We start from the raw sequence: 27,013 nt of genomic DNA, 5'->3' as shown, positions 1-27,013 counted from the left end.
AGCGAAGAAGTAATTTTTTTCGGTTTAATAGCTTCTACGCCAAACTAATGCATTTTTGCAATTCGGAGAAAAACTTTTTTATTTATCATAAAAAAATGTTAGACTTCATTATCAAACAAACTAATAAAAATTCAAATAAAAACCAGATAGACAAACAAGAGTTTATCATCGGCGACAAGTGAGAAAATTGTATCTCCCTCCTCCTAATTCATTAGATATGGAAAGAAAACTAATAAAACCGACCCTTCCCGAAATGAGATTCTCTCCTATCAAAGAATGCGAAACAAAAGAAATACGATGTCCCCCCCCCTTCTATTTTATTGACACAAACTACAATAGATGTCCCCCTACCCCTACTCGGGCCAATTTCTTCCGGTACCTGCCAATTAGGCTGGTTCATCGAACCCAGTGAATGGGCGTTTTCGCCTTTAATGAAGCCGACCCCCCTCCATCACTGGTAATTCAATTGTCGCCTAACGTACTTTTTAGTCCGCCCCTTATTTTTTTGAAACCCAGGGGGAGACCGGTAAGCTGATGTTTGGCGATGGATGGTGGAGGCGCTCCCCCTTCTTGTAAGTAGGAGAAAGTTATAAAGTTAAAGTTACTTGAGGATGTTTTGATGGGCTGTAAATAAACTTAACATCAACTTTCGCGTAGAATAATATTTGTTAAATTGTTGTAACGGTTTATTTTGGATAATTTTTACAGGCAATTTTAAAGCTTTAGTGGCTGTAATGATAATAGACTAACTTTTAATTATATTTAAGTGTCTGTTTTTAGCAACTAGGATTCACTGAAATTGAACTTTTTACTTAACATAGGTTTAAAAACCATGGTCGAGCGGTTGACCAATTGAGAGATTATTTCAGGAAACCTCCAGTCTTATCTCGCATAGTGCTGGTAGATAGATAGTAACTGGTTCTTAACCAATACGCTGTTCTTGTTTTTTTTTGGAGCTTTTTGTTATGTTTTCCACCCAAAAGGTCGATTGCGCTATACAAGTCTGGGAGGATTTCTTTTATATTTTATTCAACAGACATGCAAACATCATTATAGTCTACGTTCCTAAGTTCGTTTCTTAGCTATGCTCTGATTGACGCACTTTAAACGAATTACTTCAACTCCAACAGTTACAGTGTCTGAAAACAATAAATAAAGCTTCCAATTTGGGAATAGAACTTCAAAAAATGCAAGGTTATTTAACTTATTAATGGATAAAGATCATCTATCCTAATACTAATGAGCATTACATTATTCCACAAATATCTCCGAATTTGGCGCATATGCATATTGAGCACCATTTACTACTAAAACAGAGAATATTACGACTTTGGCGTTTGCGTATATATTTACATTATTTGCTTACATTTATTTATAGTGATTAATAGATATAATGCCGAAAAAAAAATATATATAAGCAGGTAAATAGATAGTAAACAGGTAACACATTTTATTTAAAAAAATAATGAGTAAAACGAAATAATAAAAATATAATTAATATATGTCCAGCCATTCTATTTTTAATAAAAACATTATATACCAACACATCATCATTATTTTTATAACTAAATATAGACACATTTCATAAATAATTGATTTGATGTTGAATGAATATAATGTGGGAAATAAATATTGAAAATTTTTTGAAATAACACATTTTATATAAAAAAATTATTGAATAAAATGAATTATTATATGCCTTTTCATATGCCTTTATATTTTTAAAAAACACCGTATTTAAATTAATTTACATATTTAACAATTAACAAAAACTCCAAGAAACATATAAATAAACATTACCATAAACAGACCGAAATCGTTTAGATCAAACCTAGCCAATATAGTTAAAACAAAACGAAAAATCCACCACTATATATGAAAGCTGTGATGTTCTAAAAATCTCCAAATATGTCAATTACGATCGCTACTATTCTTGATCCACAAACCACATTAATTAATTTACTGCTTGGAGTATTAAGTTAAGATATTGTACATTTACTAGCCTAAAATGGATTATCGTACTTTTAGTCTGAGGGAAATCTCAGTCAATACATCATTATTTTTACAAAACCATAATTTATTTACCTATACTCTTATATTATAATGCATTGTATTTTCTTTGTCATTAGATCATTATGGTGTCGTTGAGAGTTTTATATTTTGTTTATTTGAACCAGGTCTACTTTTGTTATAAAATTTAATTACTTCATAATGTTACTGAACATTATTCTAAATATTCTAGATTTTTTTGTTGTTTTGACTTGATCGACTGTACCGACCGACTTGAAAAGAATGTCCCGCCATTAGAAATGGAAGATATTGTAGTATATTCTTTCTTATGATTTATTTTGTATAGTAGAGCATACGCCAAATCCGGAGATATTTTTGTAGAAATGTATCCTATGCTAATGTAACCCTATAAAGCATATTTTCTATTCATTCTTAATAAATTATTTTTCTTTACATACAACATTTTGAGATAATTCTAGTAGCTTAGTACTTCGCTTCCAAATATAATCATGTTAAGTAAAACATAAATTTAACTACCCATCGTCAATAAATAAATTAGCGTTAAATATACAGAACAAAGTATTGATTACTTCCGAGAAACTACAACCGTTTGCTTGTTCTTTATGGTTTTTTCCTGTACAAAACGAAACAAATGTTGCCCGAGAAACGCCAAGATTACTGGCGAGAGGAACGTCGAACAAAACGGTCTTGTAGTAATTAAAAATGAGTTATACTTTCGAGCATTCTGTAGCTAATAACCGCTGATATCTTCGGAGGAAGGAGTTTTAGCGCTGGGTCGTTAATTCCTTTTTTTTTCTAGGAGGTAAATCTACGCGAAAATATGGAGAATCCGGAGCCTACGTCATTTTTAATTTCGATATTCTTTAACTAAATTAGTAGAGTTGTGAATTAATTTTCAAGGATTTGTAAATTATATTTTATCGTACAGGGAGATGGTCCGAATTATAAATAACTTTGGAACCACATTGCAGTGAAGCCATTAGACCTAAACATAATGACCATTAAACATAATAAGCAAAATTGTGATACATTTTCCAAAATCACTTCGACAGAAGGTAAATTACGATCTGGTTGTCTAGTCATTGAGATAAATTAAGAAATTGTTGAAAAACCCAGTAGGATCAGTCAACAGAAGAAGAACAGAAGTAGAATCCCAATATATGGGCTCCCTAAGTAAAAGAAAGACCTGTAGACTCTTAGTGGTTCCACAATCTGCCGAATAGGTAATTAGGTATTTCTTATGTTTATATCGTACAAACACGTTGAACTACACTCGTTATAGGTTCTAGAGGAATATCGTGTTGTATCCCTTCATTTGGAACATAATACGGAACAACAACAATGGCACGCAACACTTTATTTTGGAACCGTTGAATACTAGATATATTAGATTTGATAGCAGTATCCCATAGTTTGATTCCATAGGACCAAATAGGCTTGAGTATAGACTCATACAGTAATACATTATTATCTCTGAAATATAATGAAATCGAGCCTTTAACAAATATATTACAACAATAGGAAAGCACTTGGTAAATAAATGGATTGGTTGCAAGACATGTGAGATGTTGTAGAATGAATATTAATGATAATTAATCATATTAATTTTTTTTAGATAAAAAGCTAGTTAAATTGTGCTGAACACGAAATATTTCATTGCAAATATGCAGAGATTTTTTAAAAATATTGAATGGTGAACAAATAAAACACCATTCTGTATTTTATATTGATTTATGGATAATTTTTCTATGTTTAATATAGAAAAGTGTTAAATGTAACTTGTTACTTATATTAAACATACTTTATAGGATGGTTGAAAGTTTCAAATATTTATATCAATATTGTGTTAGAAACCAATCAAATCCATCAAAACCAAGAAATTGGAAAAGAAACATTCTAGTAGGGCATTAAATGAAGAATCGTTATTATACCAATAGAAACATAACAAGGTTATTATGTATCATACTGATAATTAACTAGATGTTGCGAATTTGTACTAGTTTCCCTATCCAACAATATTGATAAATGTTTTTACATCCGCAACTTAACTGTTTTAGAAAAAAGTGGAAAAAAACAAGAGCAAACAGTAAGGTATATTTCTTAATATAATAATATACCTAACATATATAATATATATAAAAAAGGCTTAAATGATTCTGTCTTGATTTGTGTTAACATGTTCTTCTAACCAAGTTGTAATACATAGATATACAGATATGACTAATAGGGATTAACAAGGACGACATCTCAAATATATTAGTTGATCATAAATTTGATCTGATAGTGACAGTGGATAGCAATAAATGTTAATTTTATAAGAGCTTTTTAATCACGAGCTCCTTCAAAACCGAATTAACACTTACAATAAAACTGACAATACATACAAGAAACACTACTAACAATGCAAGAAATAAAGAGTTAATAATATTAGGTTCAATAAGGAACTTACTACGGAAGTGATTAAACTAAGGGTTGTTTTTCTTAAAATGTTTTTTATACAATGCGTATTATCTGTTAACAACTAATCCGTAATTTTTTTTGCTACAATATTAATGAACCCATAATGTGTCTCAAGGATAAAACTGCTCAACAAAAGTTTTATAACTCTTGATATCAGAATACTAGTTTTGAATGCAAGAAGATTAAGAATTATAGTTTTACAATATACAATTAGTGAGTATGAAAAGTAATAATGAAGAGTGTAGCTTCCTTAAGACAAAAATTGAACAGCCGCAAGAAAAGATGGAGGCTCTTGTCTAGTCAACATCATTCTTGCAGTGTAAGCTTTTAATAAATAGACATGGGAAAATCTCTAATACTTATGTTATACGTCAACGAAACAACTTCTTCAAAATGTTCTTATATATTTATTTGAGCACAACCATCTTGTATTGTAATTTTATTTCTTTTTATCTAATATTTTGTGGAAAAAGACATGGATTAGTTCCAGATAATTATCGATATCCCTTGATCGGTATCATCAAGGTGTGCTTGTTCGAGTTGTTAAAATCAAACAAAAACAACATTTTCCCATGTATTGTTATGTTAATTTTTCTATGAAAGAGATAGAAACATGAATATGCTATTAAGCCAATAGCGAGACACAGTTAGCAAGAAGCTGGAGACGGTCTGATACTTACTTTCATATAAAAAAAGATCTGAAGAAATATAGAGATCTGTATATGATATTGGATAATGATAATATTTTGAAAATTGTTTTTAGAGAATGTGCTATCTACCATTTCCTTTCAAACAAAAAAACACCAATTTATGGGAGAAAATTCCAAGAATTAATTTCTAAACCTCACATGGAAGTACCAGTACTGATAATATTAATATCACTTTTATTATTCAACGCATATTTACATGAGAATATCGTATATACTTTTGAACATCCTATATACGATATCTACCATTCGAGATCATCCGTTATCTATGATTATCATCTGACATATTCAAAGCGCCATACCAAGAAAGCTTTCGTAGCTGCAACATTTTCATAACTGATGGACATTGTCTTGTATAACCTTCAAATATTACACGACATCCCTCGATGATGGAGACGGAATATTAAATATATTTTTTGTACCTTTATATAATCCCTCATTCTCCTTTTGTTCTTGGAAGCTCCACCGGCACAAAGGAATATGTTAATTAACTTTGTACAATTGCGTCGTAACAAAACAAATTCTCTATGAAAAATTACATTAATGATGAAATAAAACTGGCTTTTTTTCGCATAAAGGGGACCCTTTTATGTTCGAAATGGGAGACACGACCGTAGGCGCAATCTGTACGTACGTTTTTTTTTGTGAAATAATATTGCCGTCGAAATTAAACAATAATTCGCCATCAGGAACGAGCCACGGAAATGGTAAATTGTAAAAACAGGACAACACAAACAATTGCTGGTGACTGGCATTTGATTTTGTTGCTGATTTATCATCCGGAGATATATAATTAAAAATATTTTCGCTAATAGTCGAATGGATTTGTATTTCGATGTAATGAAGGTAATAGTGATGTTGTTGATACATTGTTTTTTAGTCATTACTTTTAAAATGCATTTTTAAAATGTATGTAACGTATAGGCATATCAAATATTTTTAACAAAAGAATTGAACCGACTTTAAATAATAAATAAGGAACTTACTAAAGATTAAAAAATAATCAAACTTCTAAAGATTTTTAACTCACAAAAAGCATGTTAAAATAAAATATGTTCATAATAATCGTTGTAATAACTAAATAAAAATAAACAAAAACATTATTTAACTTATCTAATACACATTCTACTATATACACAATATTTAGATTAATACACACCTCAACCTATTTATATATTTACAATATTATTTTAACGAATACCAACTGAGCTTCGACGTTAATCATGCCAAGCAACTAGTTAACAAGTTACAAAAAAAGTTTGATATTGAAATTGTTACCTATGGATAATCATAATTACACAGGCTTTAATCACTTCGGTTGATTATTGAAAGTGTGGATAAATTATAGGTAGACCTTAACTAATTTAGCACCGTTTGAATTCTGTTATTACTGCCTTTCCCATAACATTTAACCAGAGCTTTTTACTTTTCTCTCATTATTAATTATTATTAATTTAATATTATTAATTTATTCTCTATATACGGTTGCTAATAATTGAACGCTTCAAATAGCTGTCATTTATCAATTTTGTTATTTGATTTCACGAAATCTGCTAACAAACAATTTTAGAAACTTATGGTGATGCTGTACCACCATATCTCAATTGTCGGTTTTATTTTCAACGATTTAAACATCGAGGTTTTTATACAACTGACAAAGGATGGTCCGGAAGGCCAAAAATGTTCGAGAACAATCAACTGCAAGACTTATTTGTTGAAAATCGAAACCTCCAAACATATTTCAAATAGCCTCTCAGTTTGTATTCGATGAAAAAGATACAAAATGTAATTTCGAATAATATCAACATCTCGTTTTCATTGACCGCCAGGCATAAAAGCAAAAGTTTTCTTCGGCAATTGTGATTGGCAATAAAAACTGGATCTATTACGATAAATCCCAAGCTCAGGAAGTCATCAGTTAATGCAGGAGACGTCGATTCCTATGAAGAATAGTCATAGACCATATTGCTGTGTATATGGTGGGGTCAGCTAGGTTTAGTGCGTTACTAGCTGCTAAAACTTAATGAAACCATTACTGCAAATGAGAGTTAAACGACATATTATTGCAAAAAAAACTAGGAATAATCAGTAACAGACGAAATTATCATCATGTATGAGAACGCTTGTTACACCCTTGTAGGCCCTATGAGATGTTCTACATCCAGCGCACTTAATAGGTATAGTACCTCCTGGTTACCATTTGTTTAAATCGATAAATAAATCGCTGGCAAACATTGTGCCTTCAAGATAGTTCTGGCTTGTTAAGCGCAAGATACGAAAAAATCGTAGAATGTTCTAGATGATATGCAAGGTCCATGTGTTTTAAGACTTGCTGTATGGTGAACGAGTGAGATGGGTTTGGTTTGTTTTCCAATAAATAAAAACCATTAATGTCGCTATAAGTCTTTATTAACGAAACTATTAGGGAGATCTGCAGTTTATTTTGGAATAAAATGTTTTTAAAAATGCAGCAGATGTTTCCAACAACATACGTAGCAACATCAGGCCGAGCAACATTCTGTCACTGTTTCCATTTGTTAATTATAAATAAATGTATTAAACACTCTCATTCCGTGTGAAATTTCGTAGGTGCCTCCTGGAAACGTTTCCAAATAAAATCGATTGTAATTTAACCGCCAGTCGTTTATTTTCATTCGTTCTTTTTTATCCAAATTTAACACGAGTGGGTGTCGTCCTCTAGCACCCGAATCATTGTTTAATTTTTTGTCCGATATCATTTTACACAAAGCCACGCGGAAAAAGCATTAATTTGACCGGCGATTATCTCCCGTTTCGCAAATAAAAGTCGGCTTAAAGGCTTTTAAAAATGTTAGAATATCGTTTTGACATAAAAAACACCAACTTCTATTTAAATTCGCTATTCGTATCGTATTTAATATCATATAAAAACATTGTATTTTCATTATATTTTCATAAAAATAACTGCATGCCCACTAAAGAGAGCAGATTTTTTTGTTATATTTTGGAGTATCCTTTTTACCAATGAGGGTTTATCTGGATTGGACCTACAGTTTAACGTGAGCTCACCATTAAGCCTAACGACTAGACAGTGACCAACTTAGAGACCTTCTCAGAACCCAGCCTGGCTACTGGCGTGATTGGGATGGTTATTTCTTGTCGAATTTTCCAGTGTTGCCAATAAAGACATTTACAATTATTATTACAATCGTAAAGTGCATCCGTCACTAAGCAGGATTCGAACCCGCGACTATCGCAACAGTAGGAGGACCGCCCTGACGCCTCAACCACTGCGCCACCACTGGCGAGTTGCCATTTTACAAAACTTATTATTTCTCTGTTTGTTATACATTATAAAGCGTAATATCAAACAAAAATATATAGAGAAAGTAACTAAGTTTTGCCGATCTGGGCCGCCAGAAGGCGTGACAAGTGGTAATATTTATGGCGAGAAATTTTAAACAAGGATTAAAAAATATTTTATTTAAATATCACTTCAATGAAATATTCACAAAACATAAAAATACTATTTCGTTCATTAGTCCAATTAGCCGTCTTGGTGGCGCTGTGGTAAAGGCAACAGGTCGGTCCACCTACTATTGCGATAGTCACGGGTTCGAATACTGCAGGGACATTGGCGTAAATTTATGTTTGTGATTGTTTAATATTTGTGAATGTCCTAGGCAAGAGTGAGTCCAGTCACACCAGTAACTAGGCTGGGTAAGACTGGATGTCTTATGAGAATTATTTCATTTTTATATTTAATATGACAATAAACTGATATTAATTAATATAATATAATAAAAATACCGGAATAATCTGAACAACCAGAATTATAAAAACACATGTAACATTTCTTGGTTGCAGTCTCACCACATTTGCACATAATTCCTATGGTTTTACTGTCTGGTTATTATCAGAATGAATTTTACGGCAAAGATTCGTCTGTTTCAAAATAATCTGCAGAGAAATGCATGTTATAATTATCAGTTTTCAAACCACTCAAATTACTTCCTTTGAGAAGATTAATGATATATTTGTACTTTCTTTAACAAATATTTTACTTGCAATCACAGTTTCCTTTTCGAGAGGTCAAGGCAACTTATCTATATTACCAATATATACGTAAGTGAATATACACATATTATGTATTTCAATTCAGTTATCGATGTAGACTTTAATGAAAGACTTGTTATTTAAATTAAAATTAGGAATTGTATCTTGGTTAAGCAATGATCTTCCACTTTTCGATGTATATTCACCTGGTCAGAATTGTAAAGGTCAAAGAGTTAAAATTTAAAATCATACACAAAAAAATTAACAAATATGTATATATAATAAATATATGTATTTCGGTCATTTATTTTTTCTATGTTTTGTATTTCAGATCTCCATATTTTGTTTTTAAGCTATTTTTAAAAGAAATTCTTGGTACTTTTTGATACAACATGAAGCTGAATATGTGCCTGTTTTTAGACACTGAATGGATGACAAATGTCTTCAAAATGATGGGAAATAACGCAAATAGCTAGGTAATAGATGTAACACAAAACTGTAAAAAATAATATACACTTTCTAACAATAGAGCATAATTCGTAAAAAAAATTCTTGAAAATTAATGCATATCTAATGCTCACGACGATAAGAATTATAATGTATATTACGTATACACTAAAAACTGTAAATATTTAAAGACTAACACATATAGTTGTTTAGAAGAAGACTAATATCTGTGATTTGTGGTTCAAAAGCACTGCAAAAACTATTTGTTTGTGCGGTCAGAAAAACCGACAATATTACCGCAACGTCATTATCACATAGATATATGACAATGGATGAAACATGGCTCTATCACCTTACTCCGAAGTCCAATCGACAGTTATCCGAGTGGACTGCACACGGTGAACCCGCTCCAAAGCTTGGAAAAACACAACAGTCGTCTGGCAAGGTTATGGCGTCTGTATTATGAGATGCGCATGGAATAATTTTCATAGCCTACCTTGAAAATGGAACGACCATCAACAGCGACTATTATATAACGTTATTGGGCCGTTTGAAGGACGAAATCGCCGAAAAACGGCCGCATTTGAAGAAGAAGAAAATGCTACTTCACCAAGACAATGCACCGTCTCATAAGTCAGTGAAAACGATGGCAAAAATCCATGAATTGGGCTTTCATTACTTCCTCATCCACCATATTCTCCAGATCTGACCATAGTGATTATTTCCTGTTCTCAGATCTCAAAAAAATGCTCGGTGGGAAGAAATTTTCGTCGACTGAAGAGGTGATCGCCTAAACTGAGGCCTCTTTTGAAGCAAAGGACAAATCGTAGTTCAAAAATGGTATCGAAAAGTTGTAGGGTCTTTATAATCAGTGTATCACCCTTGAAGGCAATTATGTTGAATAAAAAACTAATTTTGCAAAAAAAAATATGTTATATATGTGTTAAATAAATGTGTGAAATAAATTTGGTAATGCCTTCAAAATTATAGGGAATAATGCAAAAACTAGGTAATAGATGTGACACAAAACTTTTTTTACTTTTTTCATATACAATTTTTTTAAAATAAAGCATAATTTGCAAAAAAAATCTTGAAAATTAATGCATATCTAATGTTCACGACCATAAAAATTATAATCCATATTACGTATACACTAAAAACTGTAAATATTTAAAGACTAACATCGACAGTTGTTTAGAAGACTAATATCTGCGATTTATGGTTCAAAAGCACCGCAAAAACTATTTGTTTGTGCGGTAAGAAAAACAAACAACATTACCGCAACTTCAATACCCGCGTTAATTGTACTAACACCCATTATTTTAGCGTGAAATCATCCTCGTTGTTTACTTACGTCACTCCTTCAATGGCTGTTAAATTAAAAACATCGGGTTCGCGTTGGATGAAGAACGTCAATGAATACGCTCTAGTTGGAAGTAAATCGTCGAACTACAAGTAGTTTTCGCAGTGGGTCATAAAATTATAGTTGTACGAGGAGCCGAGAAAAACCGTAGCGAGTAATAATTTGAAAGGTTTGAAAAGTTTTGCATCGCTAATTAATTATGTGAGGCAAAGTTTGTACTCGATGAAGATGAACCAACAAGTTTATGTTCTTGCTAAACGTTTGTTCTTGCTTCAACTCAAACGTTTCTTTCCAAAAATTGGATCTATAATGTTTTTCTTTTTTGAAAAACTGAAGGGTTGATGTTGTAATTCATATTCTTTTTGTTTAATTTTTTATTATAAGAAAAATATGTGGCGGTTTGAATTTATGTATTGTCTTATTTATTTAAATAGTAGGATTTTCTGATGTAGTGTAGCAGTCGTATGCTCTAATACATTTCTCCTGAGGAAGAGGAGCAAATATTTGTTGCTAATCATGCTGATCTTACGCTTTACTTGCAACATATCTTGATGAGTATCGATTGATCCTAACAATTTCGAATGCATTATTATGCCTTCATTTTGTTTCATAACATCAAACACAGCTACTGGCATAATTGGGATGAATTTCCTTGCCGGCTTTTGCATTCCTGCCCTAAGGATAATTACAATCATAAACAATCAAAAACATAAATGTATATATAAATATACCCCAGCAGGATTTAAAATCACAACTATCATTACAGTAGGAAAACCATCCTGTAGCTTTATTCACCACGTCAAACAAGCTGGTAAATATATTTTTCATTTCTTGTACAGATATTTTTAGACAGGGAGCATCTATTTCGTATTCAACTTCATTTTTATTTTTAACAATTATATCTTTTTACGTATTTTAAAGTCTCCTTTTACCAACTATGGATTTATCTGGACTGGACCTACTATTTAACGTGGACTGGGGAGTGACCAACTTAGAAATCATCGCATGGTTACTGGCGTGACTGGGATCATATTTCATGTCGGATTTTACACTCTTGCCTAGGACAATCACAAATATCACAAACATAAATTTACGACAATGTCACAGCAGTATTCGCAACGGTAGGATGACCGTCCTTCTGCCTTTACCACTGCGCCACCAAGCCGGCTAACAATTATATGTTATAGTCTTGATATTCGCCTAGAATAAAAGTCCGATTTTTATTATGAAATATAACCTGAGGATTTATTCTTATAGGCTAGATATTTTTGAAAAACTAATTTATAACAATTCTGCGTATTTGAAAGAAAAATTGTCGTTTTAAATAGTGACATTTTAAATGCGGGTCAAAACGCTCCAAATCTGAACGTTACGTAGATGTTTTGGCCGCGTTGGAGGGGGTTGCAGACATTTTATCGTGTATCGATGGTATCAGGGTCCCTAATATAATTACACATCGCTAAAAAAACCTAAAAACTTGTATATTTTCGCCCCAACGCAGAAAAATCTTCCAAGGTTTATATTTGCAGTAAGATGGCCTACGACAAGGTCTAATAGAGCTTCCAGACATTGCTTTTAAAATAATACAATTTTTAAAACTATATAGCAAAATTAAGTAAGATTTATTATTTCAATTTCTGTACTTAGACGAGATATAGTTGTTTCAATATAGACACATTTCGTAATGACGCTACTAAAAAGGGTGTAAAGATAAGAAAAAGTTGTTGGAGAAGATACAACTTAGAATAACCTTTCATTAGGTTTTGTCAGTCGTAAAATTGTTTTAATATTTCATTGCAGATTATTGTTCTTCATGCTGGACACAGGAATGCTTTTATTCCTGGTGCAGAATTAGTGTTTTCCTGTAAGTCCAAAAGTGACGACCATAGAGAAATGAGTCCTAACTTGTTTTTGCAGCAGTTTGAAAATCAGTTTTTAAAGAAGTTTCAGGAACCATCAGTTGTTGTTATGGACAATGTACCATACAGGTACATTGGTGGAAATGGCTTCAAATACTGGTGAAAAAGTTTTATTCTTGGTAAAGTAAATACGGATTGTTGTTCTAAAGTAGTTTTTTTCAAAAATAGTCAACTAGCCTATAAGAGCGAATGGGAAATAATACAGAGAAGATAAGAAATAAAGTAACGGTTCGTCTTGGACGCCAGCTTAAATACGTAATTAAATTTGCAAAAAAATGCTTTACAACTATGCAAGACAAATTGATTTATCTCAGAATTCTAAAACAGAACTCCTCTTTAATTAATTTCAACAAAATCTATAGCGCCCTCTCTCGATTCTTCTGCTGTTTCATCCTAAGTCCGTTGTGGCTCGAAAAATAGACGTTCCGTAAGAAATCGCGGTGATTCGAGGCCGTGCCGCGGGTGGAATCTTTAATTTATGCGCCATGTTGTTTGTGTTTCGTTCCCGTTTAATTTACCAAAGTCAACATGAGCGTTTTTGCCGCTGGAACAAGCGACAACAATCCTCGTTACGAACCGACGCCGATTTATATTCTCGGAAAGATTTAATATGCCAGTTTTCCCATCAAGTCGGCGTCTAACGTTTATTGTTTGTTTATTTTTTCGCTTCGATGTACGTGTGCAGTAAGCGGCAGTTTCTGCGAAATAGTTTCGATGCGATGGTATCTGTCAGAGATCGTGCTCGGGCTGTTGTTTTTACGGAATTATCACAAAAAAGGCGAATTAGCCGCAATTGTTTCAGCAACAAACTGAATTCAATTTAAATAGTACTATAAGATAGTGAAAAAACTATTAGGGTTAATGGAAAGATTTTTATAAGGACTAATAAATATCCTTGGAAATAATTCAAATTTTCAAGGTTTCAGAACACCGAATGACAAGTATAGAGGGTACATAAAATAATATGAACAACTGACATATACGCAATATTTGTAGATTAATAAGGTATTGAGGCATCAGGATAAATTCGTAATGATGTCCTATTCTTGTATGAAGAAGTCCTGGTCCTCTTCTGGAGTTCTCCATCATAAAGCCGGCTCTTGTCGGATGTCCAGATTTTTGTCCAAAGCACTATACAAGAAGACATACTATATTGCATGGTGTTCATATTACTTTGTCTATTCCCTGTATATATATGTTTCATAACCTTTGAGGATAGCATAGACGATGTTAAATAATAAAAATTTTTCGGTGCCAATACTAAATCTTAGTAAAGGTGCAGGTCCTTTCAAATTTCATTCAATGTCACTAGCGTTGTCGATTGCTGTTATGATGTTGATTATTTAATGTTATTTAAATAAATGTCAATCCATGTCGTGAAGTCGTAGGATGCTGACCAGCATATCAACTGACTTTTACCGTTGGTAGTCGTTTCATATTTTCTGAAATAAAAATTGATTTGGCATAAATCATCTAACAGTGGTTATAAGAATGTTTGCATATTAGTTGGTTGATTGCACCATTTACGGTCATTATTTTTAGGTTAACTAATGACACTAAAAAGTCAGCACTAAATCAAAGCTATTTTAGGATTCAATGATATCTATCTCACAGCATATGGCTTTACGAAACAACAAAACTAAGAACATTCTTTTAATACGCGTTGCTGCAACATTGAACTTATCCTGAAATGTATTTTCAATGTTTCCTATAGCTTTTAGATAGTAAAACAGTCTAACTGTTCAATAAACAAGTTTGATATTAACAAACATTTCAGTATTATACAACGTAAATGATAACATAAGAGGAACCTCACAGAATGACCCAAAAAATACATTTTAGAACCATGTTACCATTTGATATCAAATCTAGCTACCTTTAAGAATATAGCAGAAAATGTTGGTTCCATTTAAAAACTATTTTTTTGAAATATTGTATATAACACAGTTTTGAAGACATAATAAAATTTAAATAGGTAAATACAATTAAATCTGACATTAAATATGAAACGTGTTGAATGAAAAGCATTTTTAGCAAAATTTTAGTCTGCTGTTTGAAAATTATGGTGTTATATATATTTTTTAATTACGTCTTACACTAGATATGCTTACTACAATCTTAATATTCATTAAAATTCATTTATTACTACGATTATGTAGTATTTGATTGCAAAATCATAAGCATGGCGAGTACGGGATTAATATCAGTATGTATTTCCCAAATAAAATAAAACTAAACTACTTAAGCTACAGTTAAGATTTACACTCATACAGTGCAACTGTTCGTGTGTATAACTTTATTTCATAGTTTAAGATTTTAAGATTTATATTGGCTAACTTTATAAATCTATTTGATTTCGAGATCATTCGTCCCTTCGTTGGATGAGTAGCGACAAGCATTGGTAACTAATCATAGAACTTTTTTTGTCAGCGTTTGATTACTATCTGGTTTGATATTTTAGGGTATTTCCATATTTATACCAAAGATAGAAAGAATAGATCCAAAGTGACTCTATGACCGACTGATAAACCAATCTCATAGCCTTCTAGCCAATTCCGACTAGCCAGTACAGTTGCTTCAATTTTCAGTCTAATCCGCTCTGCTTTTTGTCTAACATAATGTCTCCAATTTAACCACCCATCGAGAAGTTATTTTGCTGATTATGCTTGAGGAATCAAGCATACACAACGCAGAATTAATATGGATAGATTTGTAGCTATCAAGCTGTATTTATCCAGTTTTCAGTGAAGGGTATATATTCACTGGTCCTATTGTTGTTTATCCAATAAGAACTAAACGTCTTTACTACATACGATCGGCACAACAATACATATATAGGAAAAGTATCTCACGCTAGAACGTCAGCAATAGGAATGGATTGTAAAAAAAATGTAAAGTTTGGACTCAACCTTAGAAGTTGATATGCTTGAATTGATTTGATTGAGTTGAGATTGATTATCAGCACACTTGCAATCAAGTTCTCACTATAATATTAGTTCTATAGTCCATCCAGTCTCACCGTGAACTCACGTCATGACGATGTAGAATGTATTGGTAATTATGTAATGTATTTATTATTTAGCGCGTCTAAACATGCAATCTTATTAGTGTATAAAATTTGTCTTGCTGTCAAATGGCTTCAAAATTCTTCAAAAAATTAGTGATTATAATGAGAGCTTATAAACCGGCAAATGTTTTAACGCTTTGGCGAATCTCAAATCGCTGCTTAATATTTGTCATTACTCTGATTAAAAATGTCGAAGCCAATAAATATTCGATCGGAAACATATTGCGTCTCTAATCAGCTACTTGCCAGTAAAATTCCTTCAAACTATTGAAGCTGTAATGAATATTATTCCGTCCGCATGAAAAACGGGTGACGAATCAAGATGTAAATAAATTTATGAAATGTATAAAAACAGTGAGTAGTTTTTTCAATATAAAGGTTTAAAAAATAATGAAATACGTTAATGTATATACATTGTGGCGATCGCCACGACCCTTTAGGCCACCACGAATTCATCAACAAGTACAAAGGTTGGCAACGCCGGTGGATTGGTACCATGCAGTTCCAGGCTATAAAAGACCATCACGAAGACGTCTCACTCTCTTTTCTTTTCTCCGTCCCCTTGTAATAGTGCCACTTCCACAGCGCTAGCGTACTTCCTCAGCTTAACCTAATATCCTTTCAATTCTCCCGTCGACCACATGTATAATTTAATATTAAAAATAAACCGTATTTCTTCAACCAGTGTGTTCAGTTCTCGTGCAAATTCCTTCCAAAGATAGTAGTGGGTGATCTGACAAATAATCGTAGCGGCAGCCACACATTTCGACCGACTGACCGACCCGACGAACATTCCTAAAATTGGTGACCCCGACGTGATCAAAGTGCCTAACAGGTAAACCAACTCAACATAAGCCACTCGACAGGTACCTGACACGTGTATGGAAGGATAGCACGAGGAACGGAACCCATCAACATCACATGGTCGACGACATCCCACGAGATTAGCCTGACGGACGAAAACCACAGAAGCCCACCATGTATACCATCAACACATGAACACCCTCGCATCACGAAATGGGACACGTAACACACTTATAGGTACCCTCAAACAAAGCTAAACGCCCCAAGACGAACGACGTCCTGCTACAGCTCCGATGGCAGCTGATCTCGTAAAACTCCTCGCTCAGGTTGGGATCCCCATCTTATCAGCAGTCCCCGGGCGTTTATTTGCGTGATTGCGGGTGCACTCCGAAACTTGCACCATATAGAGGTACGTTCCACGGCAGTTCCACTAGGAGGGGGGTTATGTGGCGACCGCCACGACCCTTTAGGCCACCACGAATTCATCAACAAGTACAAAGGTTGGCAACGCCGGTGGATTGGTACCATGCAGTTCCAGGTTATAAAAGACCATCACGACGATGTCTCGCTTTCTTTTCTTTTCTCCGTCCCCTTGTAATAGTGCCACTTCCACAGCGCTACCGTACTTCCTCTACCTAACCTAATATCCTTTCAATTCTCCCGTCGACCACATGTATAATTTAATATTAAACAGAAATAGTATTTCTTCAACCATTGTTTTCAATTCTCGTGCAAATTCCTTCCAAAAATAGTAGTGAGTGTTCTGACAAATAATCGCAGCGGCAGCCACACATTTCGACCGACTGACCGACCCGACGAACATTCCTACAACGTTATAATATTCGATAAAAAATTTTCATTATATACGTGGGGGACATAGGATTTAAATCGGGAAAAGATGACCGAAGAAGACGTCCAATAGCACTTCCTTCCTTTCATAATAATACAATATTAAAAGCATACATATACATATCGACTATATCAACATAGACCATTTGGCCCATTTTAACAAGACGCAAATGAAAAGAGTGTAAACACAATAGAAATTGACGGAAAAAATCAAAAGTTAGAATAACATTTCAATAGGCTTTGTTAGTCGCAATATTGTTTTAATAGATTGTAGATTATTGTTCTTCATGCTGGACACAGTAATGTTTTTATTTCTGTAACAAAGTTAGTGTTTTCATCGGTGTCAAAGAGTCAACTACCATGGACAAATGAACCATCACATGGGCCTGTTTTGAAAATCAGCTATTGAACGCAGCATATTACAGCACGCTGGCGGAAAAGATCCCAACAAATGGATTCACGCAATTGTGTTATGTTGCCTTTGAATTGTTTCTAATTCAGGAATGGCTTGCAAAACATAAACTAAACATAGAGAATACCATGTTAAAGGTACTATTACAAAATGTTACTCGGTAAATATAATTGTAATGCACTTTTCAAAATTTGGCCTGAAAATATATACGCTTTAGATCAGATTGCTGAACAACTTCTTCACAATTTACAATTTAGTGCTTCACTTATACGGTGATTCAGATTTGTGTCCATAGATACGTCTTTAATTATTCAGAATATAGATGAGCATTTGGTAAGTATAAGGAAACAATGAATACCAACTCTTTTGCAAATATTGTAGATATTTTCAACAAAAATGTACACAGATAGTAACAGAAGAAACTAAGGAGAAAGTACTATCAAAATGATTTGACAGGGAAACACAGTAACGAAGGAAGCAAGAACTAGTGCTAAAAGGAAAATATGCTCTCTATTTTTTTTTTATAACATTTTTATTAGATAAGCTTAGTACAATTTTAATTTACAATTAAGTTATTACTACTTTTCCTATGTACTTGAATTAATTAACAAGCAAGACGAGTGCGAGAAAATACATCAATATGTATTCTTCAATTATAAAATTATAATTATTTATTAATTATTAACTTATAGCTATAGTTTACACTAATATTACACACTAAATGTTCACACAAGTTCGTATTGTTTTGTTCGTTTCAATCTCCTGACATCCTGAGCGCTATCTAGCAGTATTGCTTCCACATTAGTATAATTTAGTAATCTTCTTTCGTGTTTTAAGGCGAAATCCTGCACAACTTCGCAAATCCATTTGATTTCCAGGTCATCGTGCAGTTCTTCATTGGTTACATAGCGAAAGGCATTGGTAATCAATCGAAGAACCTTGTTTTGACAGCGCTGTATGACTAACTGATTTGAGTTTTTAGTGCAACCCCATATTTGGACCCCATAGGTCCAAATTGGCTTTATGATTGTATTATAGATCAAACTCTTTGATTTTAGATGAAGTTGAGAGCATCTTCCGACTAACCAGTATAGTTGTTTTATTTTGGTCCTAATGTGTTTTGCTTTTTGTCTAACGTGATGCATGCTCTCTAATGAAAGTAAAATATGTTACTAGTGAATACAATTGTTAATTAGAGAATGGTAGAGTAGAACTCTACCTCATAGATGATATGGAAAATAAATCGATGTAAGTATAATGAAACAACTCTAACGTATAAACTATAGTGGCTGTAAAATTAACTGTAGTTTAAGTCCTTTGATATTGTATGAATTAGACGTAACAATGATGTGAAGGTACATTTTATTTGATACCATTTTCTTGGTTTCAATCTGTTATTTACTTAAGAATTCGGTTATAAGTCAATATCATAAAATAAAGCTAAAAAACTAACAATCAAAGTTCTTGTACCATTTTATTGGATGGACCATACATGTATGCTGAATTTTGTAATATAAACTTTCACTTGCTATTATTGTAATGCCTTAAACTAAAGTATTTAAATTATAAATGACCTTATATAAGGTCAATCGGTTTGTCATGTCGATGGTAAAGTTATTTCTGCCAAATTATCATTCAAAAGTGGACCAATTAACGAAGCATGTCTTTCGCACAATGAACACGACAAAAACGGACGGAATAAAAGATATTTTTTGCCGTAACTGGACGTACACCAGAGAAAAGCACCCGTATTGTTTCTGACCTTTTGCCATTTATTTCCATTAAAATTAAACACGCAGATTCAGTTTATTAAACCAAGGCTTTGGCTAATAACTCGGGGGGTCGGCCTTTTTTTCGGCCACTGTTTTCGACAATTTTAACCCTTTATACGTTATTAATGTTCAGTGAATTATACAAAACATATAACGTACGAAATACGGCGTATATATAATTAAATATGTTTTTCAACCTGTCCTGTTATCTATAAACTGGTAAATATAAGGGCTCATGGTTTAATAAATGTTATTTATGTATTAGAAACGTGATTTGATTTTGAGAGATTCTGATATGAAAATGATTAAAATTAAATAAATTTTATTAGTCGTAAATTAATTAAAATAAAGTTTATATTGATCGTAGAGATCAGATAGCATATTTCGGATTCAAAAATTGAAGCTGATTTTAAAAATCGCCAGAAAATTTTCCATCAATCATAACCAATTCGTCATATATTGTCGCTGCCGATTATAATTTATTTCTAGTAGGTCTAGTGATCTAATTTTTCATTTTCAATTTTAACAAAATATTTAGATTAAAATTTATAAGAATAAAACCTTAATTAAAATTATAATATACTTAAATTAATGGTCATTTTATCTTTTAATACAGGGTCTTTCCATACCAGCAGTCACAAAAACTATCTCAATAATTTGTATCTCCGTTCAAAAAATCATCCTTCTTTCCTTGAATATAACAGTTGTTTTTAAGTAAATTAATAGTTTTGTATATACTTGTAACTTATATACTTATTTTACTCCATGGGATTTTTTGTACTAGTTGTGTCTATCATAATTACTACACTAAAAGGTACAATAGTGAAGGATCTCTGAAGATAAGAACATCATTGTTATATAGTAAGTAATGTAATCTGTAAACATTAAAAGTTGAAAAAGTTGAAAATCAAACAGTGATAAATTATATAAAACAGATTTCTTATATCTGATAATGTTTGGCACATTTGTTGGTATATACAGATGGATTTATAAAAATATTAGATGGTGAACAATTCAAGACAACACCCATTCATAAACCTATATATATATATATATATATATATATATATATATATATATATATATATATATATATATATACATATTATGCGAAATAGTTATGGAAGGGAAATATAATCAAGAATTTAGCTGCAATTATTGGTTAGTTAGTACTAGAGAGTGAAACCTCAAACTATTTTATTATATTATTGTCAAGTGCTCATCATTTTTTGTAATGGTTGTTCCAGTCAAGAAATTTCCAAGTTTCATGGATACATATAGTTTTAGGTTGGATGGACCTAACATATATAGTATTCATTGACCAGAGTGCAAAATGAAATATAGAATAGTTGTCGCAGTCACTATAGTAATCAAACTGGGCAGGATGTTTCCTGAAATTATTCTGAATATTAAGTTATAAATTGGTAGTTTTCATAAACTGCTAATAACCAAGTTTAAGGGATTGCTCTAATTGATGGTTTGGGGATAACTTTAGGCAAACTTACTAAAGAACACCTGAGATTGACATGAGCAAAACCTACTTATAAACAGATCTTACTATACACATTTATAGTATTGAAGAATAATATTTTAAATAGGAAAAATACTTATTGGAAAACAAAACTCAATTAAGTTTTAATACTCTAGACTAACAGCACCATAATAGTCGTTAATTAATTTTATTAGCTGTAATTAAACATAATCTTTCCCCACACTTTTTTTATCTATAGCGACGAAAAACAATAAAAAATCCAATTAATTTTTAGTACTAATCTAAATCAAAATAAAGTTTTACGGGACTAAGAGAGCCGATAACACTGCCCAACAATGAAAGTGTTTCACTTTTAAAAATAATATATTTTTATATATATTACTCTGATGAAGCTAAAGAATCAACATAAAAAGTATTAATTGGTTTTAGCTTCTGATATACAAGTAATATTTCATATTTTCGTTTAAAATATCAATCACTTTGTCGTAATAACCTACAATATGATATATGAAAAAAGGTTTTTATAGTATTTTTGTAGTGTAGTATTGTTTTTTTGATGAAAAACGCCGTAAAATTAGTTTTAAACTTATTACTGCAACGGATCATGGAAATTAGTAAATTAAAGAAAAGCTAACCTTATTTTGGTATAAGGACAGATGACTAGAATAAGCGAAGTACTCCACATTTATGTTTCTCATGTTACATTTTTAGTTATTTATTATGTCACGAGGACTGAAATGATGACACGGATCTTGGAATGTCTTGATGCTCGACTTCCCTGAAAGGAACATGTAAGAAAGAAAAGGAAAGAATGGGAGTCAAATATAAGACAATTTGAAGATTAATTGGAAGAAAATCACAATTATACGTACATTATAAATTGCTGTTATATAAACAGAAAGAATAAGGAAACATGTAAGCTAAATTATTTCCATACTTTACACTAGCAGCGACACGATATTCGTTAATTAATTTTAATTGCTATAATCAACCGGTACCGGGGGATTTTTAATCTGAGCGCGGCCTCTGCCCTCCTCCCTCTACCTCCCGCACCCCTTCACCGATGAGCAGCAAAAAAACAATAAAAAATCCAATTTAATCGGCCGTAATGTAGCGAGATAAATTTCAGTTCAACATTATTCGATTTGGTTCTATTTTATTAATCCCATTAAAATATTTCGACCATTCTGTTCGGTTTTTATGTGCCAGCTTGTAATTTTATTGAGTCCGGGGGTACCCCCTATTTATCACGGGAAAAGGGGGGCGGATGTCGGCGGGGGGCGGTGGACAAACGATAGTGGTTGGTAGCATGTGTGTATGTGTGCGTTTTTTTTTGCTGTCGGGAAGGAACACGGTATGATGCAGGTCAGGGCTCGTGATAATTTAATTCGAGATATGAATAACAATCTAATGATATTATAGAAATTGTTTCTATAGCGTATATCGTTGAAATGGAGTAGAGTTACTAAGTATATATAGTGCTTCTAATAAAACAGCCAATGCATGTTATCAAAGTTTATAACTCACAGTTGCCGTATCAAATTAAAGTTTTGATTTATTTTGACCATGACATAACAAAAAAACAAATATAAATAAAATAATGAAACAAAAATAACGTTATAACATATGCTTTAAAATTATAATACAATAAAAGCATATATTGTAGAAGAAACTACAGTGAATTTTACAGAGACGATTGTATTGAAGTATTGGTATCCCCTGGAGGCCTAATTCACTTGGTTAACAATTGATTATCCACGTAATGTATTGTACTTTAATTAGAAAGCATATTTATCTTCTTTCGTTTGGTCCTACTCATACCGCAATAATGTACGAAAAATATTTCGGTCAGATTGTGTCTGTAGAAAATAAACGACGAAAGACTGATCACATCGCCGAAAGGTGATGCGAAGTTCTTGAAAAATTTAGAAAGGATTTGTTATGGGCTGCTCAAATCTGACTAAACCATGAATTCGACTATCTAACTTATTAGGAAGTTTGAAGTAGGCGATTTAAATAAATATGGAATATTTAATGACTGGCCTAAAGAGATTGGCTGGGATGCGATTTGCCCGTACAGCCTCTTAGCCCGCCTGATGTCTCTTCTAATGTTATGATTTAATATGAAAATATGGCTTAAAAGAGTTTTACAAAAATCACATCACAACTTCTGCATTGATGAAATCATGTTTTACCAGAATAATGTCAAAAGGTCATTGGTCAATACATCCTTGCTTAATCTTGAATTTTGTAAAAAAAAATTAAAAGGAAACAAAATTCTTTTTCCCCCGAACCAATTTTAGTGGAAATTTTATGGTGTTATATGAGGAGAATCTGACATGGGAGTGATAAAAATCAGTTAAAGAGCAATTTATAGTATAATTTATAGGATTGATCATTTACATGTAAACACTTCAGAGCCATGACTAATTAGTCAATTTGATAAAAAAAAGGACAGAATCAGAGAGAGGGGCAAACATGACGATAAAAAACTCACATACATATTTACAGAGAATAAACTACATAGACCAACCACTAACTAAATAAGACTAACATCCACACACAAAAGTGAAGCATTTATTGTTTTAGTTATATTGTACTAAGCAGTGGATGAAGGAAATATCGGGAAAACCCATTATGGCGACTCTCAGCCTACAAATCTGTTAAAAACTACTATTAATGGCTTCAAATGTTTTATAACAGAACTTTAAAAAATACTATCTAAAGAAATCAAAAATTGAGACCCAGTAACTACTTTTTTTCTTGACACTGCTAATGAAAAATTGGACTGATCAAATATAATTCGATAGATCAGCAAGATTTAAGTGTTAGAAGAGCCATACCTAAGGGAAACTCGCCATGTTTATAACATGAAAATATTTTTTTGCATCCAGATATCATAGAAAGTAAAATCCAGATACGGATATGGTTTAAATAAAAGTTATATTGATTTATTTCACAACGCACGTGGATTAGAAATGAGTGAAAAAAGTGAAGAGCTTAATAAAATGAACGACTATCTAAAGAAGGTTAAAGGCTAGAATGGAATAGCTCTAAATTAATTTCTGTTCCAAGTTTGTTATGTTGTTACATGATTCAGTCATCTTTCGAGAGCAGTTATTACCAAATGAGTTTAAATTAAATTTCCGTTAAATTCCGACTGCTAGAAATTAGCAATGTCCATTGTTAAATATGTCTAGTATCTAGATGGATATATTTTGATATATCCATATCCTAGTATTTCCATCTTTCCCATTTTCTAAATTGTCTCTAAGACACTTTATCTTACAAACTTCTTAATATCGATTTAATTAATTTCTATCCCATCTGTTAACATAAAATATACCTAGCTACAAATCTAATTGGCTATTTTCCTCATTCCTCGAGCGAAAAGCCTTGCGCATTTCTTTTTGTAATTAATTTGTTTTTTCTGATTCATCTATTTTTTTCGTGGGCCTAATTTACTGTCGGTTTCTCGTGTGGGCGTTTACTATTAGGTCGAATTCATTTTGGGACTGCTTTGGTCCATTTATTATTAGTTGTTCTCGCTATATGCCATACGCATTACTTTTACAGTTCCTTTATTCGTTTTATAACTTCCAGCTCAGGATAATAAAAGTATATCAATAAGCTGTGTTCTTTTTATATTATTTAAAACAATTTATTTTCTATATCGTGCAGTATTTGTTTGACGTGTTCTTTTAAAGTGACTCTTACTAGAAATAAATTCGTACTTAACTACAGCTAACATATGACTTACACACACGTACTCCATTATTCCATGAATTACGACATTTTTCAGGAATAAGAATAACTTATTTCAAACAGGAGTCACTTGACGATATTACATTTATGGACCTTATGGAAATATGTTTAATATCAATATAAACAACGGTCGATAAACAGTTAATGAATTTAAGAAAACTTCTATCGGGTTATGTTTGAAATAGAAACACAAACAATCGAGAATCTGTTACAATTGGGTTAAAGGAATGGCCTACTGCCAAGAGAGTTGCGGGAGAGCCGAGATTGTTTGTCATAAATATCAATAAGTAATATTTACTTCAATGAAATAGCGACGATTTTAAACTAGTTGCAATTTTATTTTCTATAGCATTATTAATCATGACCCACCTTATATAATAAAGTTATAAGTGGTTTCTTTCTTTAAAATACGTAAATATATGTGATTTTTTTATATGTAATATTAGCCAATTAACAATTGAGAAACATTTTGGAATTACGTGTATAAAATATCACTTTCTACAACTTTTTTGGTAACATAGCGATGCCGTGTCGAAAAAAAACAATATCGGCTTGGTAAAAATTCATAATATATTTTCGCACTTTTATATATAAAAACCGTGTTCTAGCCAAATAATCAGAAGTTGCTATGTCTGGTAAGTATATTCGGTGCGGCAGAAATTCCTACTCGAGCTGCATCGGTGTAACCTTCATAACCCCTATAGAGCGTTGTGTACTATATTCGCAGCAAGAATATACCACTTTTCTGTTGATGTGGATGATTCTCTTGGATTTTGAATTATTTTTTAGATTATATAATGTCCAAATTTCATCGCCAGTCACAATAAGTTAGAGGGAGCTCTTTCTTTTTGCCCGGCCACTAATAAAATCACAATATTGAACGAGTGATAAGTGTAATATTCAGCTAATTTGTTTGACAACCATTTTCCATGTTTTAAGCCTTTTCCATTGCATGGAAACATCTGGAAACAGTTAACTCATCAGCTGTTGAGTCCAATACGTTTTGAAATTCATTGTTTTCGTGTTTGTTGTTCTTCAGGCTATTCTTTGTTATTGACGTTAGAAATGTCGCTTTTAAATCATTGAAAATCGGTGTGACAACTGGGAAATGACAGCAAGCAACCTTAGGTTATCAAAAATGTTTGAAGGGTATCACATTTCTTCAAATACACAACAAAAGTAATGAATACCGAAAATACAATTTTGATACTTCTATAATCTGCATTGTATATACCAAAAAATCAGTAGTAGTAAATGGAGGTTAGGCTGTTTAATAATTGTTTACATTAATAATTCGCACTTTCAACAATTAACAAGAGATATCGCTGATCAAAATGCATATAATCATCTAATGTTTGCCTAAAGGCTAATGCTAAGTACAAAAGCTAATTCAAGACCATGTTAGATTCAATGAATCGTTTGTTAAATTCCATACAAGTATACTACTGTTGATAATGTATAGCACTATGGGAACCTATTGAACCTCTTTGTCACATCAATACAGCATTTAGATTAAAACATGTCCCAGACATTTGGAAGATGGCGGAAATTATAATGATCCCAAAACCTGGGATGTCACCAAACGAAATAAAATCCTATAGATCTATATCACTGCTGTCAGTAATATCTAAGCTTCTTGAAAAATTCCTGTTGAAAAGAATAAAACCGATCATAGAGAGCAAAAACATAATATCAACACACCAGTTTGAGCCACCACAAGAGCCTTCGATAAGGTTTGGCATGAAGGCCTTGTTCATAAACTACAGAAAATTCTACCAAAACAACACACCGAACTATTAAAATTATACATTACTACTAGAATGTTTAGAGTCAAGCATGAAGAAGCTTACTCTACAATAAAAGAAGCTAAAGCAGGTGTACCACAAGGAA

Source organism: Rhynchophorus ferrugineus, unplaced genomic scaffold (genome assembly GCF_030347505.1).
Source record: "Rhynchophorus ferrugineus isolate W39M unplaced genomic scaffold, kcgeb_rfMv2 rfM1, whole genome shotgun sequence".
Taxonomy (NCBI): Eukaryota; Metazoa; Arthropoda; class Insecta; order Coleoptera; family Curculionidae; genus Rhynchophorus; species Rhynchophorus ferrugineus.
This window is presented reverse-complemented; position numbering follows the sequence as displayed.